The 9,723-nt window shown below is 48.2% G+C and overlaps 1 long non-coding RNA gene across 2 annotated transcripts; it reads right to left on the reverse strand.

The window, feature by feature from the left end:
- Window positions 1-703: 703 nt before the first annotated feature.
- Window positions 704-8,751, reverse strand: LOC311267417. Of its 2 annotated transcripts, none has more exons than XR_014623836.1 (3): window positions 8,473-8,751; window positions 7,662-7,853; window positions 704-917 (listed from the first exon to the last, which is right to left on the reverse strand). It is a non-coding gene; the product is annotated as an uncharacterized lncRNA (long non-coding RNA). The 2 variants fall into 2 exon arrangements; XR_014623837.1 differs by lacking the exon at window positions 704-917 and having other exon boundaries at window positions 7,453-7,853; window positions 8,473-8,526; window positions 8,609-8,751.
- Between the last annotated feature and the right edge of the window lie 972 nt (window positions 8,752-9,723).

Here is a 9,723-nt window from a genome sequence, read left to right on the forward strand (position 1 = left end):
CCGTGACTAGCAGAGACAACGATGATGCTGCTAATCAGTGTGCTTGCAGCAGCAGGGCATTATAATTCATTACTTGTTGTTGTTGTTGTTGTTGTTGTGAATGTACAGCAGGCTGTAGCCAACAATATATAGCGCAATTCATTACTTATGGGAAACGTTTCAAGAGCAACAGGCTATCAACTTACCTCCAAGCAGCACAGCACAAGGGGGAAGTGGGTGTAATGCGGAAGGCGTAGCTGGCGCTGGAGCCAGGTCAAACCAGCCAATAGAAACTCTTCCCTCATCCACCAGCGTAGGCCCCGCCCATCAAGTGCAGTTGAATTCGCAAGCAAAACTTTAGAGTTTGCAACCAAAGAGGACTGATCTGCAAGCAAAGGTTTTTAACTTGAAAGCAAATAGGACTGGTTTATAAGCAAAATGGTTTTGAGTTTTGATTGAAGTTGAAGAAATATGCTGTTGTGGCGAGTGAATCGGGGGAGCAACCAGCGAACTGGTATAATTTCGGAGAAGCCAACAACGCCACTCGGGGAGTTTCACCCAGAGAATGATATTTTAACCACTGACAAACTGATCACTCAATAGCACGTAGGTCCGTTATACGATGAGGCAAGAGACGTTGTTCCAACAAAACAAGTTTTTTATTTTAAACAATATTAATAAAAGGCCAAAACAAAAACCAACAACTACTAATGGGACAAAAGAAAATGGGTGAAGCTGAGGCTTACCAGTGGGGAGGAGGGCCCCCAGAAGTGCAGTATCCAAGAAGGAGGGTCACCCCAATCACACGTGAATATACACCCACGCGCACACACACACACACACACACACGTGAAGGTCACACCCGGGGTTGACAGCACACAGGAGGGGACACCACCACCGGAGGACACCAATCCCCACCACCTTAGGCTCTCAAACTTCTAAAAAAAGAGGAAACAAAATACAAATTAGACATCAAATACTGGACTGCACTGATTGACTGCCAGAACAATAACAAAATAAATAGCAGTTAACAGAATAAACATGAAATCAGGTTAATTTTCAGAAATTAAACAGCCAGGTATGGTTAAATAAGAAAAACACCAAAAAAATTAAAGATAAAGATACTAAACAAACTCAATCATACAAACAATATTAACCAGGGTTAAGGGCATCAAGCAAAATAGCAATAAACCAAAAGAATTAAGCCCACTGGCAACTAATGAAGTGGCCAAAGAAAATAAGTAAGTAGGGACTAAAGGAAAGATAAAGCAGCAATTAGTCCAGATGAGCCAAGTAACAGTGGTTAGCCACGATGAGCTAACAGTAGGCAAAGCAGCAGCATAGTTAGGGATGAGCCAAGTAGCTGCGACGCTTCTGGCTGCTTAACCTGGACTCGCGGTCCCGATCCAGCAGTACTAATGAGCCAGCTGAGGGAGGGGGGGACAGACGAGAGCCTTCAGGCGCTCTTCCGCCCTAAGTGAACCTATAACAACAACAACAGCTATTTAGCCGCTACATGCTAAATAATATCACAGCGCACAGTGTACAAACCTACCAGCTGCAATTAGTGAGAGCGTCCCGGCTGAGGGAGGGAGAGGGTCCACAGCATCTACAAAAGTTAACTAGTTTTAAACACCACACCAAATAAAACCGATAAAAGAAAGACACATGAGCAAAGACTGCTCTCCTACCTGCGACAACAGCGGGCGCACCGGAAATGAGATAGGCTACAGCGACAGAGGGAAAGCAAGGAGGACCACTAGCTGCCTTTATAGTTTGCCTGCCTACAGTGATTGGCTGTCGATCACTGATCAGTTTAAAATGAACAGAGCCATGCAAGTAGACATAACAGGGCTCCGTTCTGCTACAATCTACCCCTTTTTTTTTATGGTCGTCCCGACGATAAACCTAAGTAGACATAACTAACTCCAGGGTCTAAAAAGTGCAATAACAGCGTGTGATACAGAACCTTGAGAGTTTGCAGCCCCTAATGCCAAGTCCCCCACCGGCCTTGGGATTCGGTGGACATTGGGATGCTGGCCAGCAGTTGATCGTGCTGACCTCCGGAGAGGCAGGTTGGTGGTGTCAGAGGAGCTGGTAGATGGAATAATCCGGGATGCGGATGGCTGAACAGGAAATATGACAGGGGGCATGGATGGACCTGGCACAGTGGGAATCAGGTTAGCCTGGTGGTGTGGCAGCCGAGGCGTTGTTTGAGTCTCTGCCACAGCCCTAGTAGCTGGCAAGGTGGGGAGGGAAGCAGCCTCAGGGACCAGAAGCAACAAATCTCCATCACAGGAGGACTCAGAGACTGGCCTGCCAGGGGGAGATGGATGGCTGGCCACCGCACGGCCAGGAGGCTCCACTCCAATCACTGCCTTCAACAAGGTACGGTGAACATGCTTGATTTTAGACTGATCATCCTTTGGGGCTATGGTGTAAACAGCTCCACCTTCCTTAGGTGCTCTGAGGACAGAATACACTGTGGAGCCCCAGAGGTCTTGCATCTTGTGACGCCCTCTGGCACTCAAGTCACGCAGGAAGACCAACTGACCTTCTTTAAGTGGTTCACCTCGAAGGTGTTGATCATGAGCCTTCTTTCTGCGCTCCGCTGCCGTCTTCAATCGTTCTCTTGCACCATCAAAAGCAATCTGCAATCGTGCCTGATGTTCCTGAATCCATTCATGAACGTCTCCACTGACGGGGTCCTGGACTCTAGCCAACAGAAAGTCAATGGGGAGTCTGGGCTCCTGGCCAAACATTAAAAAGAATGGGGCCTCACCTGTGGCCTGATGGGGAGTGGTATTATAAGAGTAGAGGACTTGAGGGAGGCAGGAAGTCCAGTCTCTTTTTCGGGATGGAGGCAGTGTGCGCAGCAAGTTATGGAGAGTTCGATTGAATCTTTCACACTGGCCATTGCCTGCTGGGTGATACGCGGTGGTGCAAGACTTTTGAATGCCATAAAGACTGCAAAGTTGCTGGATAAGTGCGCTCTCGAAGTTGCGTCCCTGATCCGAGTGTATCCTTGCGGGGACCCCAAACTTTGAAAACCACTCCACCACCAAAACATGGGCCACAGTAGAAGCATGTTGATCACGGGTGGGGATGGCGAGCGTATATTTGCTGAAGACGTCGGTCATCACCAAGACATTTTCCATGCCACTTCGAGCTGGCTCCAGTAGGGTGTAATCAATGGCCAGGATCTCATTTGGTCTTGATGCCAAAAGATGTCCCATGGGGTTCCGGGTAGCAGGCTGGTTGTCCTTGGCGACCTGACACCGCTCGCAAGTTTGGCACCATTGTGCAACCTCTGTTGACATACCTGGCCAAAAACACCTGGATCGTAGAAGAGCTAGGGTCCGTTCCACACCTTGATGGCCATGCTCTTGATGAACCTGTGTTAACACCTCAGGGACTAACACAGCAGGCAGGAGCAGCTGGAAGATTGGCTCAGCACCATCAGGGCGAAAGGTCTGCCGATACAGGATGTCGCCCCTCTTAACCAGCCGGCCCCATTGACGCAGCAGGATCAGTGCAGGTGAGGAGAGTTGTTGTCGCTCCGTATAACTGGGACGCCGACCCTGCTCCCAGTACCTCTGGATTTCTTGAATGACTGAATCAGCCTGCTGCAGGGTGCGGATATCGTCAGGAGTTTTCTCAGGTAGAACAGTCACAGTTGCTTGAGTTATCACAGTCTTGTTCACTTTGAGAGCCTGCTGGAGTGGTTCGGGGAGTGGTGTGCCAGGGAGCATGGCCGCCATGTCTGATGGACCAGGTGAGCGCTGACGGGACAAAGCATCTGCATTTCTGTTACTTCTGCCAGAACGGTATTTGAGCTCGAAGTCAAAAGAGGCCAATTAAGCTGCCCAACGCTGTTCTGTAGCGCCGAGCTTTGCAGTTGACAAATGACTGAGTGGATTATTGTCTGTGTAGACAATGCAGCGGTGGCCCAACAGATATTCTCGGAACTTTTCCGTCATAGCCCACTTAAGGGCTAAAAACTCCAGCTTCATAGAACTATAGTTTGTCATATTACGCTCTGTGGGCCTCAGTCCCCGGCTGGCATAAGCAATGGGCCTCACCTTGCCTTCTTGTTCCTGTGAAAGCACCGCCCCCAAACCACCATGGCTGGCGTCGACCTCAAGGATGAAGGGCCGGGAGAAGTCTGCGTAGGCGAGCACTGGGGCCATAGTAAGCTTGGTCTTGAGTGCCTCAAAGCTTGCTCCACACTCCTCTGTCCAGTTCTCAATGGCAAGCTGTGGGGACCTCTGTTTAGACCTGGGGCCTCCAAGTTCAGCAATCAGTCGATGGAGTGGGGCTGCCAGCTTCGCGAAACCCTCCACAAAGCGGCGGTAATAACTCACGAAACCCAGGAAGGACCGGAGCTCAGAGACTGTCTGGGGAAACTGCCACTTGGCCACAGCCTCTATTTTGGATGGATCTGTGGCAACACCATTGGCAGATATCACATGGCCCAGATAACGCACCTCTGGCTGGAAGAAGGCGCATTTGGAGAGCTTGGCCTTGAGTCCCTCCTGCTGCAGTCGAGCCAGTACCACCTCTAGCCGCTGAAGATGCTGCTGTACCGTAGAAGAGAACACGACAATGTCATCAAGGTATAGAAGCAATGACTGCCCTTGTTGATCACCAAAGATTCTCTGCATTAATCTTTGAAAGGTACTGGGGGCATTACAGAGTCCAAACGGCATACGATTCCATTCAAACAAGCCGAATGGAGTGCAGAACGCAGTCTTGGGCCGGTCCTTCTCAGCGACCGGAACCTGGTTGTACCCACTGGCCAGGTCCATGGTGGAGAACCAGCGTGCCCCCGTCAGGGCATCCAACGACTCCTCAATGCGTGGTAGCGGGAACGCATCTTTCCTGGTCTTGCTATTTAGCTGCCGGTAATCAACACACATGCGCATGCTCCCATCCTTTTTTTTTACTAGCACAATGGGGGAGGCAAAGGGGCTGCAACTCTCTCTGATCACCTGTGCAGAAAGAAGCTGATTAATGTGTTCCTTAACAGCCTCATAATCAGAAGGAGGGACGCGCCTATAGCGTTGTTTGACAGGAGTCTCATCTACCAGAGGGATGTCATGAGAGATCAGGTTAGTGCAGCCTAAGTCACTGTCATGGGCAGAGAAAATGGGAGTGTATTTCCTAAGGAGAGACCGCACCTGACCCTGCTCTTCTAAGGACAAAGGAGACAGATCTACACCTTCAATGTGATCCTGCACTGTAGGTAAGACTGTCTGGGATGCTACAGTGGCTACAGTGGATGGAACTTCTGCGATTCCTGCAGGTAAGCTTACAACATTAACCTTTTCCAGGGTACCGACAACAGTGCGTGGATATAACATCACCTCTACGGAGCCAACATTCACAATGGGTATGTATGCTGTACCATTAACCACCCTAACCAAAGATGGAGAAGCCAGCAAACCAGCAGGTAAACCAGAGTCAAGGGTCTCAAACAACACTGTGGTATCAGAACACTGCTCTGAGCATGTAGCTGCCACTATCTTCATCACACCACCTGCAATGCGACAGGCACGCCTACCTCTGACCTTTGCCCTCCCTATTAGCTCCTGAGGGGTCTGCGTGGTTACCTGATGGCACTTCTGCAACGCCTGTGTAACAGGTTGTGGGGCCTGCGCAACAGAAGACAGTTTAAACAATGACAAACCATGCTGCACAAAGAGCTCTTGGTAGCATTTCTGGATCACATTCATTCCCAACACGCCAGGGGCCTGAAGAGAAGCATTACCAGGAATGTCCTTTACAACCAAGACGCCACACTGTAAAATCAGTTTGCCACATAACTCAACATCTAGCTCCAAGTAGCCCATGTAGGGAATACTCAAACCATTAGCTGCCCTTAGCTGTAACCAACTACAGGATTTAAGCCGTTCTTGGCCCCAGGGTTCAAAATGCTTTTGGAAGAAGCTCTCAGTAACAGTAGAAACCATAGAACCAGTGTCAATCAAACATGGCACCTTGACTCCACCCATGATGACCTCTAAATGGGGACAAGATGAAACCAGTTTTGGAGCGTGAGCTAACTCACCTAGTACGGGACGTGAGCCGTTAGGAGCCCCACCCAAACTGTGGCTCTGCAGTTTGGTGGGTGCTAGTTTTCCGGAGCTGCGGTGGGTTCTGGCTGCCTGGCAGAGGGCCGGGAAGCTTGTGAGGAGAACTGAGGATGAGGGGAAGCACGCACACCATCACATTCTCTTGCAAAATGACCAGGTCTCTGACAGCGGTTACATACTAGAGGCCCACGAGGAGCTGGATGACTACGGGTATGAGGACGCTGCATACGAGCAAGGGTTTGGGTTAACTGATCGAGCTGTTCTTGTTGCTGCCTGAACATTTCCTTTATCTTACTCATTTCAGATGAAGGGGGGACACTAGCAACAGAATGAGCACCCTGGACTCCATATTGAATGCCACTGATGGAAGGGACAGAGTTACTACGGCCTCTAAAGGCGCTGGGCAGACCTTCACGTTCCCACCTAATTGCTTCCCCTCTGACATCAAGCAATGTAGCTGTAGGTTGACTACGCACAAACTGTTTAAGTTCTCGTCTTAAAGTGCTATCTAGCACCTGCTCAACAAACTGATCCCGCAACAGACCCTCAGCATTAAGCATTCCAGCTGGTGCACGCTGTTTTACTCTTCCCATAAGACTCATTAGGACAAGGGAGAACTCAAGTAATGTTTCTCCTTCATGTTGCTTACGAGAAAAGAAAGCTTCCTGCAAGGCCACATAAGACTCAGAACAGCCATAGAGTTCCTGTAGTATCGCCACTATCCTAGCTGGATCCCCACGCTCTGTACTGGAGCGGTATTTAATTTCTTCCCGCGCTTCCCCCTCTAAATGGTCATAGAGAAAGAAAGCCTGATCAGTTGTAGATAAATGACGAGCCCTCATACATGACTGTACTTCCTCAAGCCACTCACTCAGTGCTATCCCTGACCTTCCCCTGAACATGGGGCACTTTCTATCTCGAGGCACAAACACTAACCTCTCGGCTGCAGAGACACTGGCAGCAGGCGGTGCTGATGAGGTTGGAGGTGTGGCACTAGGGGGTGGTACCACAGGGGCCTGCTCTTGACGCAACCTCTCATTGTCAGCTTTCAACTGTGCAACCAGATCTCGCAACTCTTGCAATTCCTCCTCCATTATTACAGCCCGATAAGTGAAACACAACTACAGCACAGTACACCCAACACAAGAAAAACCTCACCACAAATCAACACACTAGCTGCTGCTTTGCCTTCAAACAAAACGAGACAAACAAAACGTCCCGATAAACAAAATAGCATATACTCAAAGCGACTAAACCAAAAAGTAGAATGGAACACACGTCTCAGCCTTCAAAAGTAGACCCTGTCAACAACGCCAATTTGTGGCGAGTGAATCGGGGGAGCAACCAGCGAACTGGTATAATTTCGGAGAAGCCAACAACGCCACTCGGGGAGTTTCACCCAGAGAATGATATTTTAACCACTGACAAACTGATCACTCAATAGCACGTAGGTCCGTTATACGATGAGGCAAGAGACGTTGTTCCAACAAAACAAGTTTTTTATTTTAAACAATATTAATAAAAGGCCAAAACAAAAACCAACAACTACTAGTGGGACAAAAGAAAATGGGTGAAGCTGAGGCTTACCAGTGGGGAGGAGGGCCCCCAGAAGTGCAGTATCCAAGAAGGAGGGTCACACCAATCACACGTGAATATACACCCACGCGCACACACACACACACACACACACGTGAAGGTCACACCCGGGGTTGACAGCACACAGGAGGGGACACCACCACCGGAGGACACCAATCCCCACCACCTTAGGCTCTCAAACTTCTAAAAAAAAGAGGAAACAAAATACAAATTAGACATCAAAATACTGGACTGCACTGATTGACTGCCAGAACAATAACAAAATAAATAGCAGTTAACAGAATAAACATGAAATCAGGTTAATTTTCAGAAACTAAACAGCCAGGTATGGTTAAATAAGAAAAACACAAAAAAAACTAAAGATAAAGATACTAAACAAACTCAATCATACAAACAATATTAACCAGGGTTAAGGGCATCAAGCAAAATAGCAATAAACCAAAAGAATTAAGCCCACTGGCAACTAATGAAGTGGCCAAAGAAAATAAGTAAGTAGGGACTAAAGGAAAGATAAAGCAGCAATTAGTCCAGATGAGCCAAGTAACAGTGGTTAGCCACGATGAGCTAACAGTAGGCAAAGCAGCAGCATAGTTAGGGATGAGCCAAGTAGCTGCGACGCTTCTGGCTGCTTAACCTGGACTCGCGGTCCCGATCCAGCAGTACTAATGAGCCAGCTGAGGGAGGGGGGGACAGACGAGAGCCTTCAGGCGCTCTTCCGCCCTAAGTGAACCTATAACAACAACAACAGCTATTTAGCCGCTACATGCTAAATAATATCACAGCGCACAGTGTACAAACCTACCAGCTGCAATTAGTGAGAGCGTCCCGGCTGAGGGAGGGAGAGGGTCCACAGCATCTACAAAAGTTAACTAGTTTTAAACACCACACCAAATAAAACCGATAAAAGAAAGACACATGAGCAAAGACTGCTCTCCTACCTGCGACAACAGCGGGCGCACCGGAAATGAGATAGGCTACAGCGACAGAGGGAAAGCAAGGAGGACCACTAGCTGCCTTTATAGTTTGCCTGCCTACAGTGATTGGCTGTCGATCACTGATCAGTTTAAAATGAACAGAGCCATGCAAGTAGACATAACAGGGCTCCGTTCTGCTACACTGTCTCATATTTTTTTTTTAATTGCAACCTGTTCTGTTTCGATCTCAAAAAAAAAAAATTTGATTGCCACTTACTCTCTTTTGCTCTCAAATCTCTTTTTTGGTTTCAAATCTATTGTATTTGATTGAATAATAAAGGAACAAAATTCTCTCCATACACACGCACCCCTCCCCTCTGTGCTCCTTAACCCCTCCCCTCCGAGCTTGTATCGCTCTCCACTCGGAGTCCCGCGACACACCCCCTCCGGCTACAAGCTTTTTTTTTCTCTTCAACGAACTTTATACCTCCCGCAACAAGCTTTTTTTTTTTTCTCTTCAACGAACTTTATACCTCCCGCAACAAGCACCAAGAGCAACAAGCCGGCAGAAACCAAATACAGCCCAGCTTTGAATGCGGAGTAGCGATGTCGGATTCACAGATAAAGTTATTAACGTAACGTTAATTAACTGTATAACGTTGAAACTCACGTAAATCTTGTAAGTCATTACAAGCTCCACAGCCAAGCTAGCGTAACGTCATTAGCATGCTACAGCTACGTTACCTTACAGCTACGTAATAAGTTACAACAGCTAAGTTAGCCACTTCTAAAAGTTATTGAGGGCCAAGAGACTAACAGATGCTGCCGTCAGCTTTCATCACAACGATCGCTTCCACATTGTGGCTGAAAAACAAACCTGTGTGAGTTTCGGAGAAGCTGTGTGTGTCCCAGCTGCTGTCTGAGTAGCACCAGACAGCAGCTAGGACACACACAGCTGCTCCGAGACTCACACAGACCGCGACACAAACGTGTACGTAAACCGTAATCTCTTGTTTATGACAGATAAGACACACAAATACACACATCGTAACGCGTTTATGATAATCCATCATATTGATTTAGCAAAGGCTTCCTTGAAAACAAACGGACAAGACCGGGAGGAGGGTTAGCAAAACAGT

The sequence above is a fragment of the Pagrus pagrus genome (assembly GCF_965226575.1).
Source record: "Pagrus pagrus genome assembly, chromosome: 13".
Classification (NCBI taxonomy): domain Eukaryota; kingdom Metazoa; phylum Chordata; class Actinopteri; order Spariformes; family Sparidae; genus Pagrus; species Pagrus pagrus.